At 41.7% G+C, this 24,298-nt stretch overlaps 1 pseudogene; it reads right to left on the bottom strand.

Moving 5' to 3' along the window:
* Positions 1–22,268: 22,268 nt before the first annotated feature.
* LOC121793177 lies at positions 22,269–22,361 on the bottom strand (annotated as a pseudogene).
* Positions 22,362–24,298: the final 1,937 nt, after the last annotated feature.

Genomic DNA, 24,298 nt, shown 5'->3' with positions numbered 1-24,298 from the left:
ATGGAAATCTGAGCCCACAAGTTTTAGATTACATAGCTGATGTGGAGAAGATCAAAGAATACAATTGGTGTAGCTATGTCATATCCAAATTGCTTGAAACACAAAAGAGATGGAAAAGAAACACATCAAAGATATTTACAGGACAAGTTATCTTTGTAGTGGTAAGAATATATTTTTTTTCCATTGTCTATGAATCTATTTACAGAAAAACTAATATTTAGTTTTTGTTAATGTAGGCCGGTTACGTCGACAGAATTTTGTTTGAAAAAAATGGTGTCAAGATGCTATCCAACAGTTAAGGGTTGGACTGCCGAACTGCTGAAAGAAAGGCAAAGAGTGGTTCAGATTTTGGTCTCGGTCATAAGTATGACCGATATAAAAAGCAACCACATGAAGAGAATGATGAAGATGATGATGATATCTTGCTTTACATATTTTTTAGAATCTCAATACATCTTTATTTTATTTTATTTTATGAAATGAATATTACAAAATCCAAACTATATGGAGTATTATGCATTTTGCTATATTCTTTGTATACGTAAATTGCTATTTTTCTGATGTTATTTCTACAAACAGAGGGACTATCATAATATTTTTTGGCTCGATAATATTTTAAGCTCTTTGGCAGATCCGGGGTTATCATTTTGTCATTTTATAGGTTAGAAATATGATTTTATCTATTGCGAGTAACATTTATCATTTTATAAACTCAGAGTATCATTCTATCCGGCAAAACTATCATTTTATATAGTAAACCTAACATTTATAAGCCAAAAGTATCATTTTATCAACTTAAAGTATCATTCTATCCGACAAAACTATCATTTTATCATTTTTATGTCATTTTATCAGCTTATATGTCATTTCTTCAGCTTATATATCATTTTATAAGGTTAGATTATCATTTTATCAGGTTAAAGTTTCATTTTATGACGAATGTATCATTTTATAAACAAAAGTATCATTTTATCAACTCAAAGTATCATTCTATCATTCAGAAATATCATTTTATCGGCTGCAAGTATCATTTTGTCATTTTATAGGATAGAAATATCATTTTATCTACTGCGAGTAACATTTAATATTTTATAAACTCAGAGTCTCATTCTATCCGGCAAAACTATCACTTTATACAGTAAACCTAACATTTATAAGCCAGAAGTATCTCCTTAACTACCAAGAATGTAAGACCTACATATCAATAAAAGTATCATTTTATCAGCTCAGAATATCATTCTATCAGTCAAAACTATCATTTTATGTAGTAAATCTAACATTTATAAACAAAAGTATCATTTTATCAACTCAAAGTATCATTCTATCAGTCAGAAATATCATTTTATCGGCTGCAAGTATCATTTTATCGTTTTATAGGTTAGAAATATGATTTTATCTACCGCGAGTAACATTTATCAATTTATAAACTCGAGTATCATTCTATGTAACACCCGTACTTTTTATAGTGCTTGGCGCGCATAAAATTGAAGAACGGTCGATGAATTTATATTTGGAACAACACCAAATATAAGTGGTTGCGTTGGACGATTTTAATCGTTGTGAAGACAAGATAACGAATTGATTAAAGTTTCCGTGAATTTTAATTAATCGAAAGAAATGCGAGAATATAAAGAACGTATATTATTATTTGGGCTTCTCGAATTAAGTTAGAGTCCAAATGATTATCTACAAAAAATGGCTTGGGCCCTAACTATTTAAGAAGCTAGCCAATTAATGAATATACAAACTTGGGCTTGCAACTATTGAGCCCAAAACAAATTAAATCAAAATGTGGGAGCAAGCCCAAGAAGCCATTCTTCTTCTCTTTTCTTACCATGGTCGACGGTTTCCACAAAGACTCTCCACCTCCAACTCTTTCACCTTCCCTCTTCCACCATAAATTCTTCCATCCAAGAGTCACACAAGTATTACATTAACCTTCCACTTCTTCCTCACTTTATACTCCACAAAAAAAAAGAGAGTGAGAGAGGGGAGCCGAGAGAAAGAGCCGAGAATAGTAGGAAGTGGAAAAAGAGAGGGATTTGGGAGAAGAAGAGGTCTTCGATGGAAAAGTTGTTCACAAAATTCACAGAGCAGGCATGCGGCAACGGCGGCTGTACTGCGAGGGCAGCGGCGAGGCTGCTGAACGACGTGCTGGAGGAAGGCGGCGCCGGCTCGGTGCTGGCAGCAGCGACCACGTCTGCACGGCAGCACGATCTGCACCGAGCAGCAGCGGCGATGCGACGTCGACTGCACCGTGACAGCAGCGGCGTTGCGTTGATCGAGGGAAGTGCAGCCTTACCTTCGACTGAGAGAGAGAAAGAGACGAGCGTGGAGGTAGCAACGACGGAGAGACCAAGCGGGGTGGTGGCGCAGTGGAGAAGAGAGCAGCAGCAGTAACAACGGGCAGCAAGGGCTGACCGCGATGATGAAGGACTCACTGCTGGAACGCGATGGAGGATTGGACGGCGGCGGGTAACACTGCGAAAAGACGACGTACAACACGAGGCTGTACAGCAGTAGTGGCTGTAACACGACGACGCGGAGGAGCTATCGAAGAGCCGCAAATACCGCCACTGGAGCAGCAAAGAGAAGGAAGAAACTACAGAGCTGCAATCGTTGGAAGGTGATAGAATCGATGATGCTGAGGTTGAAGAAATCAAATTAGAAAGTACTGCGGAGGATGGTGGAGCATCTTTGGTGGAGCATAAATCTGATCTCGCCAGATTGGATTATGAGATGGAGGAAAGAGAGATAGTGGAGGATGATGGTTTAGCTGATTTGGTTAACAAGGATTCTGATAAGTTGCAGAAGAATTCGCAACCAGATGTTGAATTTGGGGAAATTAAGACAAACGGATGTGTTGATTTTAACATGGGAATTAATGAAGATTGGGCCAGATTACCAATTAAAAAGAGATGGGCTAGGTGGAACACTCATGGTGACAAAGGCTTTTCACGCACACTATTCGAGAATGGAACAACAAGACAAATTAAGGTTTTAAACGAACGAGGTGGGCTTTCGAACTAAATTATTTTCAAGAGCTTGCGATTTATTATATCCGGTTTGAGCATCTTTTTAAGTGATAAATTGCTTCCAAGTGTGATTGCCGATTATTATTTCATTCCATGACGGTGTGATATATGTGTTTAAGGTGTGAAAGTGATTGTCATATGTTGTGAATTGATTGTGAAAGTGATAGCTTTTGAGTGGTTGTGAATTGCTCGACTTTGTGGATGTGATATGATAATGCTCGACCTTGATAGAAAAATGATTTATGTTTTAAATATGTTTTTGAGGAAAAATAAAGTTTGCAAAGGGTATGTCATGCCATGCTTTTGTTTTGGAGAAATGCCTATCTGTTTGTTTAGCAAGGGAGTTGTCCCTACTAGACCTATTGAAATCGAATTCGGGTCTGACTAGGGAGTGAGTCCCTACTTAGGCTAGTGTACACCAATGGGGATCGTGAGCCGTCTTTTAGGTCGGCCGATCTAGTGATCGAGTTTGCGGCCACATTCTCGTTCGCAGGATGTTGATGTTGATGAGATTGATGTTGATGTTGATGATTGCTTAGTGGGGAGTGAGTCCCTACTATGAGTTTAATCGAATTCGGGTCCTAGCAAGGGTGCGTCCCTGCTCGGGCTAGTGTACACGATGAGGACTGTGAGTCATCGAACGGGTTGGCCGGTTTTCGTGCTCGTGGAAAGTGGCCCCTTACACGGCACCCTAAAGAACAGATATGGCATTTTCTTAAATAAATCAAGGAGAAATGGTTGTGTTTTGAAATGATGAGAAAAAAGGACTTGAGGTTGAGTTGAAAGTTTGTGATTGAGATATTTTTTAGTGTCTCGGGCCTTTTCAAGTTAAAACCCCGAGGTCACTCAATGGTGGCATGATATAGCTTTATTGATGAAATATATTTTGGGCATGAGTTCACTGAGTGCATCAAGTACTCAGCCCCTGCATATGTTTTCCCTATGTGCAGGTTGAGCGTGGACGGGAGACGGAGAATGTTGAGCATTGGACAGAGACAGTATTCAATAAATGATCCGGTTACTATTGTGTCTTCATACATAGTAGTAGCTAACTCTCAATTGCTTCCGCTACTCTACGTTTTAAGAATTTCTTCTATTTCCTTGGAATTGTCAAACCATGTCATTCACGTTATGTACCTTCGGGATTTGAATCTTTGATTGATAAATGTAAATTTCATCTTTTGATCGATATGTCGTACTTCTTTTGATTGTTCCCCCTTCTTCCCCGCCTCTTAAATCCCCCACGAGTCACGATTCCCCGTGCTTCCTATCCTTAGGAAGTGCGGTCGTGACAGAATGGTATCAGAGCAATTTTTCTTTCCGCTCTGGACCGAGAGTCCTTTATTCAATCTAGTCTAGACTCGTTTCGCTAGACTAAAAGAGTATTTATTGAAGGTTCAACATTCCGTCTCGTCGCGCTCAACAAGAGAGAAGGTAAAATGTTTTGAAATGAGAAAGTTTTCGAGAAAGCAAGGTGATAAAGTTTCTGAGAAAGAAAGATAGAAAAGTTTTTAAGAAAGAAAGATGATGAAGTTTTGAAGAGGAATGATGGATTGTTGTTCTACTTGAAAGATGAAAGTTGATGTTAAAGTATGTTTTGAGTTTTAAAGTGGAAAGTAAGATGTAGAAATTTTGTTGAAAGTGCGAGAGTTTAAAGAAAATTTTTATTTCAAAAGTTTTGAATGTTAATGAAGTTCGAAAGTGTTTGCTTTGGAAAGTTAGAATGTTGTGTGTTATATTTGGTTATCCTGAAGTATGAATGGTTTGATGTTGGATGTGATGATGATGAGGAAATGTTTTTGAATCCCGACTTGGTGATGAGGAGACTACATGGGAACTCGAGGATAAAATGAAAGAGAAGTACTCGGAGTTGTTCGTTAGAGATGAGCAAATTTCGGGACGAAATTTCTGTTAAGGTGGATAGATTGTAACACCCGTACTTTTTATAGTGCTTGGCGCGCATAAATTTGAAGAACGGTCGATGAATTTATATTTGGAACAACACCAAATATAAGTGGTTGCGTTGGACGATTTTAATCGTTGTGAAGACAAGATAACGAATTGATTAAAGTTTCCGTGAATTTTAATTAATCGAAAGAAATGCGAGAATATAAAGAACGTATATTATTATTTGGGCTTCTCGAATTAAGTTAGAGTCCAAATGATTATCTACAAAAAATGGCTTGGGCCCTAACTATTTAAGAAGCTAGCCAATTAATGAATATACAAACTTGGGCTTGCAACTATTGAGCCCAAAACAAATTAAATCAAAATGTGGGAGCAAGCCCAAGAAGCCATTCTTCTTCTCTTTTCTTACCATGGTCGACGGTTTCCACAAAGACTCTCCACCTCCAACTCTTTCACCTTCCCTCTTCCACCATAAATTCTTCCATCCAAGAGTCACACAAGTATTACATTAACCTTCCACTTCTTCCTCACTTTATACTCCACAAAAAAAAAGAGAGTGAGAGAGGGGAGCCGAGAGAAAGAGCCGAGAATAGTAGGAAGTGGAAAAAGAGAGGGATTTGGGAGAAGAAGAGGTCTTCGATGGAAAAGTTGTTCACAAAATTCACAGAGCAGGCATGCGGCAACGGCGGCTGTACTGCGAGGGCAGCGGCGAGGCTGCTGAACGACGTGCTGGAGGAAGGCGGCGCCGGCTCGGTGCTGGCAGCAGCGACCACGTCTGCACGGCAGCACGATCTGCACCGAGCAGCAGCGGCGATGCGACGTCGACTGCACCGTGACAGCAGCGGCGTTGCGTTGATCGAGGGAAGTGCAGCCTTACCTTCGACTGAGAGAGAGAAAGAGACGAGCGTGGAGGTAGCAACGACGGAGAGACCAAGCGGGTGGTGGCGCAGTGGAGAAGAGAGCAGCAGCAGTAACAACGGGCAGCAAGGGCTGACCGCGATGATGAAGGACTCACTGCTGGAACGCGATGGAGGATTGGACGGCGGCGGGTAACACTGCGAAAAGACGACGTACAACACGGGGCTGTACAGCAGTAGTGGCTGTAACACGACGACGCGAAGGAGCTATCGAAGAGCCGCAAATACCGCCACTGGAGCAGCAAAGAGAAGGAAGAAACTACAGAGCTGCAATCGTTGGAAGGTGATAGAATCGATGATGCTGAGGTTGAAGAAATCAAATTAGAAAGTACTGCGGAGGATGGTGGAGCATCTTTGGTGGAGCATAAATCTGATCTCGCCAGATTGGATTATGAGATGGAGGAAAGAGAGATAGTGGAGGATGATGGTTTAGCTGATTTGGTTAACAAGGATTCTGATAAGTTGCAGAAGAATTCGCAACCAGATGTTGAATTTGGGGAAATTAAGACAAACGGATGTGTTGATTTTAACATGGGAATTAATGAAGATTGGGCCAGATTACCAATTAAAAAGAGATGGGCTAGGTGGAACACTCATGGTGACAAAGGCTTTTCACGCACACTATTCGAGAATGGAACAACAAGACAAATTAAGGTTTTAAACGAACGAGGTGGGCTTTCGAACTAAATTATTTTCAAGAGCTTGCGATTTATTATATCCGGTTTGAGCATCTTTTTAAGTGATAAATTGCTTCCAAGTGTGATTGCCGATTATTATTTCATTCCATGACGGTGTGATATATGTGTTTAAGGTGTGAAAGTGATTGTCATATGTTGTGAATTGATTGTGAAAGTGATAGCTTTTGAGTGGTTGTGAATTGCTCGACTTTGTGGATGTGATATGATAATGCTCGACCTTGATAGAAAAATGATTTATGTTTTAAATATGTTTTTGAGGAAAAATAAAGTTTGCAAAGGGTATGTCATGCCATGCTTTTGTTTTGGAGAAATGCCTATCTGTTTGTTTAGCAAGGGAGTTGTCCCTACTAGACCTATTGAAATCGAATTCGGGTCTGACTAGGGAGTGAGTCCCTACTTAGGCTAGTGTACACCAATGGGGATCGTGAGCCGTCTTTTAGGTCGGCCGATCTAGTGATCGAGTTTGCGGCCACATTCTCGTTCGCAGGATGTTGATGTTGATGAGATTGATGTTGATGTTGATGATTGCTTAGTGGGGAGTGAGTCCCTACTATGAGTTTAATCGAATTCGGGTCCTAGCAAGGGTGCGTCCCTGCTCGGGCTAGTGTACACGATGAGGACTGTGAGTCATCGAACGGGTTGGCCGGTTTTCGTGCTCGTGGAAAGTGGCCCCTTACACGGCACCCTAAAGAACAGATATGGCATTTTCTTAAATAAATCAAGGAGAAATGGTTGTGTTTTGAAATGATGAGAAAAAAGGACTTGAGGTTGAGTTGAAAGTTTGTGATTGAGATATTTTTTAGTGTCTCGGGCCTTTTCAAGTTAAAACCCCGAGGTCACTCAATGGTGGCATGATATAGCTTTATTGATGAAATATATTTTGGGCATGAGTTCACTGAGTGCATCAAGTACTCAGCCCCTGCATATGTTTTCCCTATGTGCAGGTTGAGCGTGGACGGGAGACGGAGAATGTTGAGCATTGGACAGAGACAGTATTCAATAAATGATCCGGTTACTATTGTGTCTTCATACATAGTAGTAGCTAACTCTCAATTGCTTCCGCTACTCTACGTTTTAAGAATTTCTTCTATTTCCTTGGAATTGTCAAACCATGTCATTCACGTTATGTACCTTCGGGATTTGAATCTTTGATTGATAAATGTAAATTTCATCTTTTGATCGATATGTCGTACTTCTTTTGATTGTTCCCCCTTCTTCCCCGCCTCTTAAATCCCCCACGAGTCACGATTCCCCGTGCTTCCTATCCTTAGGAAGTGCGGTCGTGACAGAATGGTATCAGAGCAATTTTTCTTTCCGCTCTGGACCGAGAGTCCTTTATTCAATCTAGTCTAGACTCGTTTCGCTAGACTAAAAGAGTATTTATTGAAGGTTCAACATTCCGTCTCGTCGCGCTCAACAAGAGAGAAGGTAAAATGTTTTGAAATGAGAAAGTTTTCGAGAAAGCAAGGTGATAAAGTTTCTGAGAAAGAAAGATAGAAAAGTTTTTAAGAAAGAAAGATGATGAAGTTTTGAAGAGGAATGATGGATTGTTGTTCTACTTGAAAGATGAAAGTTGATGTTAAAGTATGTTTTGAGTTTTAAAGTGGAAAGTAAGATGTAGAAATTTTGTTGAAAGTGCGAGAGTTTAAAGAAAATTTTTATTTCAAAAGTTTTGAATGTTAATGAAGTTCGAAAGTGTTTGCTTTGGAAAGTTAGAATGTTGTGTGTTATATTTGGTTATCCTGAAGTATGAATGGTTTGATGTTGGATGTGATGATGATGAGGAAATGTTTTTGAATCCCGACTTGGTGATGAGGAGACTACATGGGAACTCGAGGATAAAATGAAAGAGAAGTACTCGGAGTTGTTCGTTAGAGATGAGCAAATTTCGGGACGAAATTTCTGTTAAGGTGGATAGATTGTAACACCCGTACTTTTTATTGTGCTTGGCGCGCATAAATTTGAAGAACGGTCGATGAATTTATATTTGGAACAACACCAAATATAAGTGGTTGCGTTGGACGATTTTAATCGTTGTGAAGACAAGATAACGAATTGATTAAAGTTTCCGTGAATTTTAATTAATCGAAAGAAATGCGAGAATATAAAGAACGTATATTATTATTTGGGCTTCTCGAATTAAGTTAGAGTCCAAATGATTATCTACAAAAAATGGCTTGGGCCCTAACTATTTAAGAAGCTAGCCAATTAATGAATATACAAACTTGGGCTTGCAACTATTGAGCCCAAAACAAATTAAATCAAAATGTGGGAGCAAGCCCAAGAAGCCATTCTTCTTCTCTTTTCTTACCATGGTCGACGGTTTCCACAAAGACTCTCCACCTCCAACTCTTTCACCTTCCCTCTTCCACCATAAATTCTTCCATCCAAGAGTCACACAAGTATTACATTAACCTTCCACTTCTTCCTCACTTTATACTCCACAAAAAAAAAGAGAGTGAGAGAGGGGAGCCGAGAGAAAGAGCCGAGAATAGTAGGAAGTGGAAAAAGAGAGGGATTTGGGAGAAGAAGAGGTCTTCGATGGAAAAGTTGTTCACAAAATTCACAGAGCAGGCATGCGGCAACGGCGGCTGTACTGCGAGGGCAGCGGCGAGGCTGCTGAACGACGTGCTGGAGGAAGGCGGCGCCGGCTCGGTGCTGGCAGCAGCGACCACGTCTGCACGGCAGCACGATCTGCACCGAGCAGCAGCGGCGATGCGACGTCGACTGCACCGTGACAGCAGTGGCACTGCGTTGATCGAGGGAAGTGCAGCCTTACCTTCGACTGAGAGAGAGAAAGAGACGAGCGTGGAGGTAGCAACGACGGAGAGACCAAGCGGGTGGTGGCGCAGTGGAGAAGAGAGCAGCAGCAGTAACAACGGGCAGCAAGGGCTGACCGCGATGATGAAGGACTCACTGCTGGAACGCGATGGAGGATTGGACGGCGGCGGGTAACACTGCGAAAAGACGACGTACAACACGGGGCTGTACAGCAGTAGTGGCTGTAACACGACGACGCGGAGGAGCTATCGAAGAGCCGTAAATACCGCCACCGGAGCAGCAAAGACAAGGAAGAAACTACAGAGCTGCAATCGTTGGAAGGTGATAGAATCGATGATGCTGAGGTTGAAGAAATCAAATTAGAAAGTACTGCGGAGGATGGTGGAGCATCTTTGGTGGAGCATAAATCTGATCTCGCCAGATTGGATTATGAGATGGAGGAAAGAGAGATAGTGGAGGATGATGGTTTAGCTGATTTGGTTAACAAGGATTCTGATAAGTTGCAGAAGAATTCGCAACCAGATGTTGAATTTGGGGAAATTAAGACAAACGGATGTGTTGATTTTAACATGGGAATTAATGAAGATTGGGCCAGATTACCAATTAAAAAGAGATGGGCTAGGTGGAACACTCATGGTGACAAAGGCTTTTCACGCACACTATTCGAGAATGGAACAACAAGACAAATTAAGGTTTTAAACGAACGAGGTGGGCTTTCGAACTAAATTATTTTCAAGAGCTTGCGATTTATTATATCCGGTTTGAGCATCTTTTTAAGTGATAAATTGCTTCCAAGTGTGATTGCCGATTATTATTTCATTCCATGACGGTGTGATATATGTGTTTAAGGTGTGAAAGTGATTGTCATATGTTGTGAATTGATTGTGAAAGTGATAGCTTTTGAGTGGTTGTGAATTGCTCGACTTTGTGGATGTGATATGATAATGCTCGACCTTGATAGAAAAATGATTTATGTTTTAAATATGTTTTTGAGGAAAAATAAAGTTTGCAAAGGGTATGTCATGCCATGCTTTTGTTTTGGAGAAATGCCTATCTGTTTGTTTAGCAAGGGAGTTGTCCCTACTAGACCTATTGAAATCGAATTCGGGTCTGACTAGGGAGTGAGTCCCTACTTAGGCTAGTGTACACCAATGGGGATCGTGAGCCGTCTTTTAGGTCGGCCGATCTAGTGATCGAGTTTGCGGCCACATTCTCGTTCGCAGGATGTTGATGTTGATGAGATTGATGTTGATGTTGATGATTGCTTAGTGGGGAGTGAGTCCCTACTATGAGTTTAATCGAATTCGGGTCCTAGCAAGGGTGCGTCCCTGCTCGGGCTAGTGTACACGATGAGGACTGTGAGTCATCGAACGGGTTGGCCGGTTTTCGTGCTCGTGGAAAGTGGCCCCTTACACGGCACCCTAAAGAACAAATATGGCATTTTCTTAAATAAATCAAGGAGAAATGGTTGTGTTTTGAAATGATGAGAAAAAAGGACTTGAGGTTGAGTTGAAAGTTTGTGATTGAGATATTTTTTAGTGTCTCGGGCCTTTTCAAGTTAAAACCCCGAGGTCACTCAATGGTGGCATGATATAGCTTTATTGATGAAATATATTTTGGGCATGAGTTCACTGAGTGCATCAAGTACTCAGCCCCTGCATATGTTTTCCCTATGTGCAGGTTGAGCGTGGACGGGAGACGGAGAATGTTGAGCATTGGACAGAGACAGTATTCAATAAATGATCAGGTTACTATTGTGTCTTCATACATAGTAGTAGCTAACTCTCAATTGCTTCCGCTACTCTACGTTTTAAGAATTTCTTCTATTTCCTTGGAATTGTCAAACCATGTCATTCACGTTATGTACCTTCGGGATTTGAATCTTTGATTGATAAATGTAAATTTCATCTTTTGATCGATATGTCGTACTTCTTTTGATTGTTCCCCCTTCTTCCCCGCCTCTTAAATCCCCCACGAGTCACGATTCCCCGTGCTTCCTATCCTTAGGAAGTGCGGTCGTGACAGAATGGTATCAGAGCAATTTTTCTTTCCGCTCTGGACCGAGAGTCCTTTATTCAATCTAGTCTAGACTCGTTTCGCTAGACTAAAAGAGTATTTATTGAAGGTTCAACATTCCGTCTCGTCGCGCTCAACAAGAGAGAAGGTAAAATGTTTTGAAATGAGAAAGTTTTCGAGAAAGCAAGGTGATAAAGTTTCTGAGAAAGAAAGATAGAAAAGTTTTTAAGAAAGAAAGATGATGAAGTTTTGAAGAGGAATGATGGATTGTTGTTCTACTTGAAAGATGAAAGTTGATGTTAAAGTATGTTTTGAGTTTTAAAGTGGAAAGTAAGATGTAGAAATTTTGTTGAAAGTGCGAGAGTTTAAAGAAAATTTTTATTTCAAAAGTTTTGAATGTTAATGAAGTTCGAAAGTGTTTGCTTTGGAAAGTTAGAATGTTGTGTGTTATATTTGGTTATCCTGAAGTATGAATGGTTTGATGTTGGATGTGATGATGATGAGGAAATGTTTTTGAATCCCGACTTGGTGATGAGGAGACTACATGGGAACTCGAGGATAAAATGAAAGAGAAGTACTCGGAGTTGTTCGTTAGAGATGAGCAAATTTCGGGACGAAATTTCTGTTAAGGTGGATAGATTGTAACACCCGTACTTTTTATTGTGCTTGGCGCGCATAAATTTGAAGAACGGTCGATGAATTTATATTTGGAACAACACCAAATATAAGTGGTTGCGTTGGACGATTTTAATCGTTGTGAAGACAAGATAACGAATTGATTAAAGTTTCCGTGAATTTTAATTAATCGAAAGAAATGCGAGAATATAAAGAACGTATATTATTATTTGGGCTTCTCGAATTAAGTTAGAGTCCAAATGATTATCTACAAAAAATGGCTTGGGCCCTAACTATTTAAGAAGCTAGCCAATTAATGAATATACAAACTTGGGCTTGCAACTATTGAGCCCAAAACAAATTAAATCAAAATGTGGGAGCAAGCCCAAGAAGCCATTCTTCTTCTCTTTTCTTACCATGGTCGACGGTTTCCACAAAGACTCTCCACCTCCAACTCTTTCACCTTCCCTCTTCCACCATAAATTCTTCCATCCAAGAGTCACACAAGTATTACATTAACCTTCCACTTCTTCCTCACTTTATACTCCACAAAAAAAAAGAGAGTGAGAGAGGGGAGCCGAGAGAAAGAGCCGAGAATAGTAGGAAGTGGAAAAAGAGAGGGATTTGGGAGAAGAAGAGGTCTTCGATGGAAAAGTTGTTCACAAAATTCACAGAGCAGGCATGCGGCAACGGCGGCTGTACTGCGAGGGCAGCGGCGAGGCTGCTGAACGACGTGCTGGAGGAAGGCGGCGCCGGCTCGGTGCTGGCAGCAGCGACCACGTCTGCACGGCAGCACGATCTGCACCGAGCAGCAGCGGCGATGCGACGTCGACTGCACCGTGACAGCAGTGGCACTGCGTTGATCGAGGGAAGTGCAGCCTTACCTTCGACTGAGAGAGAGAAAGAGACGAGCGTGGAGGTAGCAACGACGGAGAGACCAAGCGGGTGGTGGCGCAGTGGAGAAGAGAGCAGCAGCAGTAACAACGGGCAGCAAGGGCTGACCGCGATGATGAAGGACTCACTGCTGGAACGCGATGGAGGATTGGACGGCGGCGGGTAACACTGCGAAAAGACGACGTACAACACGGGGCTGTACAGCAGTAGTGGCTGTAACACGACGACGCGGAGGAGCTATCGAAGAGCCGTAAATACCGCCACCGGAGCAGCAAAGACAAGGAAGAAACTACAGAGCTGCAATCGTTGGAAGGTGATAGAATCGATGATGCTGAGGTTGAAGAAATCAAATTAGAAAGTACTGCGGAGGATGGTGGAGCATCTTTGGTGGAGCATAAATCTGATCTCGCCAGATTGGATTATGAGATGGAGGAAAGAGAGATAGTGGAGGATGATGGTTTAGCTGATTTGGTTAACAAGGATTCTGATAAGTTGCAGAAGAATTCGCAACCAGATGTTGAATTTGGGGAAATTAAGACAAACGGATGTGTTGATTTTAACATGGGAATTAATGAAGATTGGGCCAGATTACCAATTAAAAAGAGATGGGCTAGGTGGAACACTCATGGTGACAAAGGCTTTTCACGCACACTATTCGAGAATGGAACAACAAGACAAATTAAGGTTTTAAACGAACGAGGTGGGCTTTCGAACTAAATTATTTTCAAGAGCTTGCGATTTATTATATCCGGTTTGAGCATCTTTTTAAGTGATAAATTGCTTCCAAGTGTGATTGCCGATTATTATTTCATTCCATGACGGTGTGATATATGTGTTTAAGGTGTGAAAGTGATTGTCATATGTTGTGAATTGATTGTGAAAGTGATAGCTTTTGAGTGGTTGTGAATTGCTCGACTTTGTGGATGTGATATGATAATGCTCGACCTTGATAGAAAAATGATTTATGTTTTAAATATGTTTTTGAGGAAAAATAAAGTTTGCAAAGGGTATGTCATGCCATGCTTTTGTTTTGGAGAAATGCCTATCTGTTTGTTTAGCAAGGGAGTTGTCCCTACTAGACCTATTGAAATCAAATTCGGGTCTGACTAGGGAGTGAGTCCCTACTTAGGCTAGTGTACACCAATGGGGATCGTGAGCCGTCTTTTAGGTCGGCCGATCTAGTGATCGAGTTTGCGGCCACATTCTCGTTCGCAGGATGTTGATGTTGATGAGATTGATGTTGATGTTGATGATTGCTTAGTGGGGAGTGAGTCCCTACTATGAGTTTAATCGAATTCGGGTCCTAGCAAGGGTGCGTCCCTGCTCGGGCTAGTGTACACGATGAGGACTGTGAGTCATCGAACGGGTTGGCCGGTTTTCGTGCTCGTGGAAAGTGGCCCCTTACACGGCACCCTAAAGAACAAATATGGCATTTTCTTAAATAAATCAAGGAGAAATGGTTGTGTTTTGAAATGATGAGAAAAAAGGACTTGAGGTTGAGTTGAAAGTTTGTGATTGAGATATTTTTTAGTGTCTCGGGCCTTTTCAAGTTAAAACCCCGAGGTCACTCAATGGTGGCATGATATAGCTTTATTGATGAAATATATTTTGGGCATGAGTTCACTGAGTGCATCAAGTACTCAGCCCCTGCATATGTTTTCCCTATGTGCAGGTTGAGCGTGGACGGGAGACGGAGAATGTTGAGCATTGGACAGAGACAGTATTCAATAAATGATCCGGTTACTATTGTGTCTTCATACATAGTAGTAGCTAACTCTCAATTGCTTCCGCTACTCTACGTTTTAAGAATTTCTTCTATTTCCTTGGAATTGTCAAACCATGTCATTCACGTTATGTACCTTCGGGATTTGAATCTTTGATTGATAAATGTAAATTTCATCTTTTGATCGATATGTCGTACTTCTTTTGATTGTTCCCCCTTCTTCCCCGCCTCTTAAATCCCCCACGAGTCACGATTCCCCGTGCTTCCTATCCTTAGGAAGTGCGGTCGTGACATTCTATCCGGCAAAATTATCATTTTATATAGTAAACCTAACATTTATAAGCCAAAAATATCTATCATTTTATCGGCTGAAAGTATCAGTTTATATCAAATGGCTTCAATCTGCCTTCTCATTGAATCTACCACAATTTCTTGAATAATGATGACCCATCTCATGACATTTACCACACCGTCGTTTTGGCTTATTTGCTTTCTTTATTGCACTCTCCCTCTTTGATACCCTGTCACTAGCCGATCCTTTGGTACGAACAACATCTGGAGGATGTACATCAATTACATTAGGTACTGCCATTCCATAAAAATTCTCAACCATCTTTTTCTTTTCAATGACTGAAGGTGTTGCACAATTTCCAAATATATGCTCTTCCAAATCATCAAGACCAGCACATAACAAAGACAGATGATCCATACTTCCCTCAGACTTTTGGACTAATCGATAAAAGTTGGAGAACAACTTTTTCTTAACTTCCTGCTTTTCATCCAAATCTGCAAGGTAAAAGATAACATTATTACAATAAATACTATCATTTCAATGACTGAAAAATAGAGTTTTTATAAATAAGGTTAAAATTGGAGCTCACGTTCAAATGATAGTTGCTCCTCAAATGGTAGACCATGGGCTGCCTTTAGTAAAGAGCTCTTCAACCACCTTCGACCAAAATATTTCTCAAGAATGAGATTAGCAGACTTATTCTTCAACAAACAAAATATATGACAGCATAACAAACCAATTCTGGAAAACTTCTTACAACTACAGTCGAATGTGTCTTGCTTACAATCATACTTAACATCCCATGTTCTACCATATTGGTCCTTGACCTTATGCATCTTGATGTTATCCCCAACAGTTATCGAAACAATCTCGCATACCATACTTATTTCCTTTTGTACATGTTTGAAAATAGAATCAGTGTAGATTGTAGATGCATGCTTCTCAATAGGCAATTGGGTTGACAAATCAGGAATAGTTGAGTAATCCAAGTAGTTCAATCGTGAATTGGCATTCCTTTGATCTCCCACAGCACAGTTAAAGAAATTGATGAACTGTACAAGATTTGCACGAGGCTTTGTGTAGTTTTTAAAAAAGCTATTCTCTGATTCAGACATCGATGTAGTCCTAAGAAGCGACCCCATGGGAAAATCTCAAAAATAAGCAGGAACCCAGAATTCTCTATCTTCAAACATCAAACCCAGAAAATAAGCAGGAACACATACTAGACACACAAACTTCTCACACTTAGGCCCAGCAATGGCCTAAATGGGAGACGCCACATAAAATATATACGACTAAACTAAAAATAAAACTAAAACGGAAACTTAAAATTACTTGGTGTATAGGGGGGTCAATTTTGACTCTGGTCCCCAGGGGGACCAGACTTCCTGGCTACCGTCTTTATTTTCTTTGGTGGTGCCACGACTGGTTTATCATCCTTCCTGGCCTTCTGTCCTGCTGGCCTCGGGATATCCTTCTTCACAGATATATTTGTTGTGGTGGTGAGAAAACTCAGAATTCTGGAAACGTGTGTGATTTTAATGCTAGGTTAAGCTTCTCATATCCAGAGAATCCGCTAGATCACGAGGTCTAGGAACTCAGAGGATATCAGAAATCTCAGTCGTTGGACACACTGATTCCGCGTTCAAAACACTCAACCCGCTATACTATGAATTAGTACAGGGAAGCAGGGATCGATCCCACGAAGATGGACGCGTAAGAAGGCATTTAGAAGACCTTGGAAATGGTGAATGGCTGCTGCCACGCAATTTTGGGTTGAGGTTTAATTACTACTAGACCTAGGCATGAAATCAAATACTAGACCTAGGAAACTGTAAACATCATGCTTACATCGAACATCCGTATAACTACGAAATATTAAACTAACTTCTTAGACCGAGCAAATAACTTCCTAATATAGCTAGACAGAAAGTGAGTAACCAGCGGGGACCATCTTCCAGAAGCAGCAAGTACGGAATAAAAGCTGCAATTAACAAACTAAGAATTTAACTAACTCTGACATGCATCTCATCAGCTGATTCAAACGCGAACATGAAGAAAACAGAGCACATACCCAGATTCAAACAAGATATAAAAATTCGGGCGTCGGAAACTTGCAATTAGCCGAAAATTAAACAGATCTACATATACTAGACGAAATGAAATGAACACACGAAATCTAGGCATCAATCACGAATCCTCTGTTTCAAATCCAGTCGTCGGATGTTTAATCCACTCCGGATCCAAGCATTCCGAACCCAACAATCCACAACATCAACTCCATAACTTCCGATTTCAATAGATCTGCCCCGATCAACACAAGCTTCCAATAATTCCACTCAAACTCAGTAAACCAATGCAAAAATCACAGTAACTACGGCAAACTCAAAACAATTTGCATCCATAATCGAAATCAACAGTAGCTCAAATACGGAAAAGAGAAATTGCATAAACCAACGGAAATTCAACAGAAAACGAGGCCGAGCTTCGAACAACGAAGCTCGGTGAAATTCACGACAGCAAATTAAAACGAAAGCAATTAAATTATATCTTCGTCCTCCACAAGGACGGTGTTGCCCAACTACTGACTACCAGTGAAATGAACCGAATCCCTACAAATTCCCGAACATTCCCCCAAGTGTGTAAAAGTGAGTGAGCTACGAGCTATAATCTGGTTACAAGTCCTCCACCGAGTCTCTACAAGATTGCATGCTCTCCTCTTTATATAGGCGCGGAGTTGATCTTCTAGAAGCCTTCGTAGAAATCTCCATTCTACCCTTCAGCTTCGTTGTCTCCTCCGTCTAGTCATTTTCTCCAAATTGCTCACTTATTCACCAGTTTTGTTGGACCATGCAAATGTCCTCTTGTTTTCCTGGACATGGCGAAAACCGTTTACACACATGGCTTAAAACATGTGTTAGACCCCGCAAATGCACGAATTTAACCCTTTAACCAATGCACGAAATTAGCCTTATCAAACTGCTCACACTTAAACCATACTTGTCCTCAAGTATGAAGACAAGAAAAATAGAAATCAGGCGAATTTCAATGCCTGGTTATCCTTGACCGACTCACAGACACAACAAAACCAAAAACTCCTAGATCTAAACATACTACAGACTCACAAAAAAGAAAATAAACACTAAAAGAAAAACACAAAGAAAAACATAAAGGCGTGAACTAGCTTCAACTTTTCAGCAGTCGTCCCCACAAGCTTAAGGTCTATCCGATTCGTCTACAGTCTCCAAATCCTCCCTTTTCCCTCTTCTACCTAATCGGTCTGTGAGTTCATCAAGATAGCCTATTGACTTCCTAATTGTTGGATTCACTCGATCACTCATTCCTCACCAGGGATGTTAGGATCGAATCACTCTTAAGTCAATGTTATACCACTGATGCGTCAGGTTATGAGAGTTTTTGCTTCCTACATGCCCTTTTTATTTCCTGGGTCAGGTAACTATTGCCTCCGATTTTTTTAATTTTATTCCTCTCCTGGACTTCGTCCAACTTATACCTCCATTTCCTGGACTTTGTCCAGCTTATACCTCCATTTCCTGGACTTCGTCCAGCTTATCCCTCCAGAACCCATTTTTTGTTATTTTTCTTCTTCTGAATCTACTCCCTAGGCATCAAGTGGTGGCCCATTTTTATACAAGTTAGCTCAAAGTGTATAGGCTTATAACTCACATTTATGGTGGGGCTTCACAACTAAGTCATCTAAAGCGTCTTCTATCGTCATCACTTTATTCAAATCGAATTCGGCTTATTAAGGAAAAAGGCCTCAAAGTTGACATACCTCCTATCTTCAATTGCTCTTACTAAGAGGATCTTGCCTTATTATTTTCACTAGCTCATGCGACACACAAAATAAAAACAAAATCCCAGACCTAAAAACACCTATTCACATTAAAACACAACTGTACGACTCCCTCCCCCTCCCACTTCACTCAAGCTTGTCCCCAAGCTATCCTAGTGAAGGGGGAAAATGGGAAGTACGGAACAGATCACAACAAAACACATAACAACAGAACTTACAAACAAAACAAACTTCTCACAGTTAGACCGAGCAACGGGCTAAGTGGGAGAAATCCCAACAGAACATAACCAAAGCATGCTTGAAAAGAAACACAAGCTTCTCACACTTAGACCAAAAATTGGGCTAAGTGGGAGAAGACAACTATAGACGTAGACAAATATATACAATACGCGGCATGCTGGAAAAAACAAACACACAACACAAAACAGCAAACAAACAAGCTTAAAACTGAAAGAAAATAAAAGGAAACTGAAAGTAAAGTAACTTGGTCAAGGGGGTTTCAATTCGGGGTTTGGCTCCCGCGGGAGCCAAACTGCGGTGGTACGTAGGGTCGGGTCACTTTTGCTTTCTTTCTCGCCGGCAACTCCGGTTTATTCTCCTCCTTCTCACTCGGTCTAGACACCTTCTCACTCGGTCTAGACACTAGCTTCTTAACTGACACGGGCTTCGATGCAGTCGGGGCTGTCAAGGGCTTGGACGCTGGTGGGGGCTGCTGGATGGAAGAACTTCCTTGCCCTGGCTGCTTGGGCACACTGCTAGGTCCAGCAGGCAATTTCATTTGGGGCCCGGGAAAGTTTTCCTTCATCCATTTAGTCATCATCATCATCAAGGCTACGGCCCCCGCCATTCGATCAGTCTGTGCAGACGACCTCCCCGCCAATTCAGTAAGGCTGCCCCTGAGGGCCTTGACCTCATCCCGGACGACACCAAGCTCCTTTCTCATCAGTCCCATTTCCTTTCTAACATCACCCAGTTCCTTGTGCATCACACCCACTTCCGTTTTCACTTCCCGTACTCAACGCTGGCAGCCGTTTTGACACCTTCCTTCTCTGGCTTCACTTGGGGCTCCAATCTACCGACCTCATAGAAGCAAACTTCCTTCCCATGCATGTATAACAAGCCCTTGTTGAAGAAGTAATCCACATTGAACAGCTCAGGGGGCTCACACATCACTACCTCCGGTGCAGATTTGGCAATCTTCATTATCGAGTTGCGCTGAAGGTAGACACCTAGAAGGTGACAGGTGTACATATGTCGGGAAGGGTTTGCGGCCATTTGATGGTAGGCCTAGGCTAACCAATAACCCAGATGCACTTTAACGCCCTTGGCCATGCACCATGTGAAATATAGATCCCGGTGGTCAAAGCAGAATTGGCGGTCCCCATCAAGTTATAGCTGATGAAAGTCTGAGCGAAGCGCATGATTCGATTGTCGATATGGAAGGCTTTCGAATAACTCGTCTTGAACTGTCCCACTTTCGGATGCGTAACGAACTCCCAGGCAGACTGCGGTTTGAATCCAGGAGTGTACTTTGGAGCTCCGACCATGCGTTCATTCCATACGCCCTCGTCATCCTCCGCTCGCGTAAACAGACCCATCCTGAGGGGCCATTCTCTAAGACTCATTTCATGTTCTTCAGTAAAAAGGCGAAAAGTGATAGAATCCGCATCCAAATCTGTGGTGGGCTTCAAGAGGAAGGTGGAGAAAAATTCCCTGGCCAATGCAGCCGGCACCTCCGTATCACTGTCCTTTAGTAGCCAATAAAATACTATTGCGCCTATGTACTGCCGAAATTCCGCGTTGGAGTCTATATCTTCCAACTCCTCTTGAACATACCGCTTCCCTGACTTTGCTAGCTTTCCCGAACTACAGCGTTCCTTATATGTAGCCGTTCTCTTGGGATCCTCGAACTTTCCCATTGCTTCTATCAAACCTTTCGTAATCCAGACTTCAGCTGGCTTGAAATTCAATACTTCCTCTGGCTCTTCTATATCTTTTGCCTCGGATTCACTAGACGAAGGAGGCCCGACTGGTTCCTTGGCGAATGGCACTTTAGTAGGGGCTGGGAGTTGAGCTTCCATAGCTTTGTCCTCCTTAGTCCGCTTGGACTTCTTGACCCGGGAAGTAGCAGCATGTTTGCCTTTCCTTTTTCGCTCTGCCGCCAGGCGGCGCTCTTCTGCTTCGTCTTCTTCCCCACCAGACCTAGGGGTATCCTTTGCTTGCACGCCCTCAGTTCCCGGGGTTAGGCTTCCCACCTCCGCGGCCAGGGTGAGATCCTCGATCTCGTCCCTCAGTTCTCGGGCCCTACGCCTGGCCCCTCTCTTGTCCACCGGTGAATCTGTGTCGGCCGGATTTTCTTCCAGATCGATCACCAACTCGAGCACGCTCTCCTTAGGCTCCGAAACTTCATCAAGAACAGGGGTCTCTATCCCCTCAGACAAACCAGGGGTCACCCCCTCAATGTAGACATGGGTTTCCCCCGCAGCAACCATCAAATCAGAATTTAGGGCTTCACCGCCCACACACCTTTCTGGGGTTTCCCCCTGAACAGCTTTCTCAGAAATAACAGGGGTTTCCCCCTCCAAAACATCCACATGGGTTTCCCCCTCAACAACTTCAACTGGGGTTTCCCCATTTTCAACACTTTCAGATACAACAGGGGTGGCCCCCTCGATCACACTATCAACAGAAACAGGGGTTTCCCCCTCAACGACACCAACAACAGCAAAGAGGGTTTCCTCCTCCACATCCATCATCTGTTCCAACCCCGCAACCAGATCCACCTCTTGTCCCTGCTTCTCGCTCACCGCGGTGTCTTTTTTCGGTGCTCTGGTAGAAGGTTCGGCTACTGCATGTACAATGGAAGGTTGGGCCGCCGAATCTTTCGGAATCAGCGGTGGTGGTGGTGCGGTGGTTGTGGTGGATGTGGTGGATGTTGACGCGACAGGTTTAGTTCTTTCCATCATCGTTGTGAACATAGCGAAGGCTTTCATTGCCTCTTCTGCACTGCCAAATTTCTGCATCAACTCCGCCATAAACGTCGCTGCACTTGAATCGGCAGATGTGGTGGGTTTCCCTGCGTCAGATTTATTCTCCATGGCCTGAATCTGCAAAATCTTGTCAAGAACTTGGAAGAAAAATTCCGATTAGGGTTAAAGAAAAAGTGGGTATTGCGAGAGAGAGTTTTGGGGATTTTTAGAGTGAGAGAGAGAGTTCGGTTTGAGAAATAAAAAAAATAAGGAGAGAAAATAGGTATTAGATAGGAATGAGAACGGTTTGCAAGCGGTTGCAGGCATGATGTAAGCAGCCGTACCCCTTCCATAAAGTGTAGATTTGAATTTCGAAACTTTCTTGGCTGGAGTAGTTGCTAGGGAGCTGGAAACTGGCTTTACTGGGGTGGCTCATGGGGCTGGCTGTTTGGGCACTGCAGGCGCCTTAGGAATCATGCGCTGCTAGGCCAGGAGGATCTGCTGCTCGACCACAACGACTATTCTCATCATCACGTCGATTGCCTGTGTCATTTTCTCTGTGTGCATCTCCATCAGTCCCCTCAGAGCCACTGCTAATCTTCTCTGTATCGTTCCAATTTCTCGATTTATGCATGTCATCCTTGCGTAGGGTCTTCTCTGTATCGTTCCAATTTTATCAGATGTCCCCGAAGGGATTGGTCGTGATTGAACACTCCACATAAGATTTAATTTTTTTTCATAGTTTCTTTTCGTGGTTCATGATTTTTCACCACATTAAAAGCTACTAATAAAGACGTGAATTGACTTATAATTGGTGTATTTTTCAGCTATTATTATCTTTATTTAAAATAACTAATTAGGAATTTTATTGCAGGTATAATGGATTGATTTAATTGGCAGCATTGGAATTAGGGGCAAGAGGGGGCCGCTGACCCCTCAGACCACCAGGAGAGCTTAATTGTCACTTATTATCAAGCAGAGAAATATTATGGTTGGCCCTCAGTTTATACAAATATATTGTTATTAATACATGTCATTGATACGCTCAGATTTTGCACATTTTTAAGGTCTTTATTTGATTCATTTTGAGTGGCATAGTTGCATTACATGTCTATTATTTATACATTTTCTCTATTTTGGTATTCTGACGTGTCTTTTTTAGAAATATGAAAAATAGAGCATAAAAAGATAGCAAAAGTTCGAATTCAGAAGTTTGGAGCATTTGAGCCTGCCAGCGATGCGTTGGACCTTAGCCAGTGACCACTGGGATGTGCGCAGCGATCCGCTGAAAGTTGCACCGAAGAGTCAGAACTTTGGCAGCGGCCCACTAAAATTATGCAGCGGTCTGCTGGAAATGGACGGCGCGTGATTTTACCTATCTAGATTAGAAGATTTGTCATATTTGCAATACATGACTTGGAGGCTATAAATATCCCCAAAGCTTCATCAAAGGAACCTTTTGCTGCATTTTACACTTGAGATACAGGATTATGAGTTCCTTTCCACCGTTCATCATCTTTCCACCATACTTTGAGTTTGAAGCTTAGATTCAAGAGAAGATCAAAGACTACAAGATTCTTCCCTTATCTATTTAGTTTTTATGTTTTCTATATTTTCCTCTATAAACTATGTATTTAGTGCTAAATTTGTTGGTTCTTTAGAAATGTGTCTTTGGTTTATACAGTTTCTATTTATTCAATATCCATTTTGTTCATGTTTGTTTTATTCTATGTTGTTCAATAATAATAGGGGTTAAAAGTATCACAAAAAGGGTGTAAAAACACTAAAAAGAATGTGTTTGGGCATTTCAGCGGGTCGCTGGGTTGCAACCCTGCGATTCATTGGAGCTGTTCTGGCAGTCGAAATCTTCGACTCACCAACTTGCCACTCGGCGAGTCACCGGCTTTGCTCTACTTCTGCACAGTTTTTGTACAACGACCACAATGTAGGGGCTGACTGAGGAAGCATGCGTTCTAACGGATCACATAATAATTATGATCTCTTTAGCAGATTATTTAGACAAATTCTATTCGCGTAATTCTCACATTTATCATGCTCATAACTTGAATTTAAATATGTTTTAGCGCAATTAACACCTAAAACATGTTTGCTACGGAGTAAGCCAATTTACCTCGTTGATTCGGTGAAGAATCGAAGATAGCTCGCGCCTTCTCCACATGAAGATCTTGAGTACTAAATCACGGATCTTCTAACTGGTTCCCGAACTGTAATCTGATATCAGTGTGGGCTGATCTCACCAGAATACTAGGACTTGAATAAAGAAGAAGGAAACTGCTCACAGATGGAGCTGAAAATCGTCCCTCGGCTTAAAGGAGATGGGGACGAAATTTTGATGAAAATAATGTGTTTTTTCTGTCTCTTTTATTCTCCTATTTATATTAAGTCATATATTGGGCCTAGTCAGGGATCTATGGAAGAATTTGGATATGACCTCCCCCAATTAGCTTCTTACTAATTAATTTGAACCCATTAAATATGCAACATTTGGGAATCGGCACGGGTTTTTATGTAGTGTTGTTTTGTGAGTTAATGAAGAGAGAGTAAAGTAAGAGAGATGAAAAAGTAGAGATAGAGATGTTTCCATTTTAGGAAACGTTTCATTTTTAATGGGA

The sequence above is a fragment of the Salvia splendens genome, chromosome 2 (assembly GCF_004379255.2).
Source record: "Salvia splendens isolate huo1 chromosome 2, SspV2, whole genome shotgun sequence".
In the NCBI taxonomy this organism is placed as follows: Eukaryota; Viridiplantae; Streptophyta; class Magnoliopsida; order Lamiales; family Lamiaceae; genus Salvia; species Salvia splendens.
This window is presented reverse-complemented; position numbering and strand designations above follow the sequence as displayed.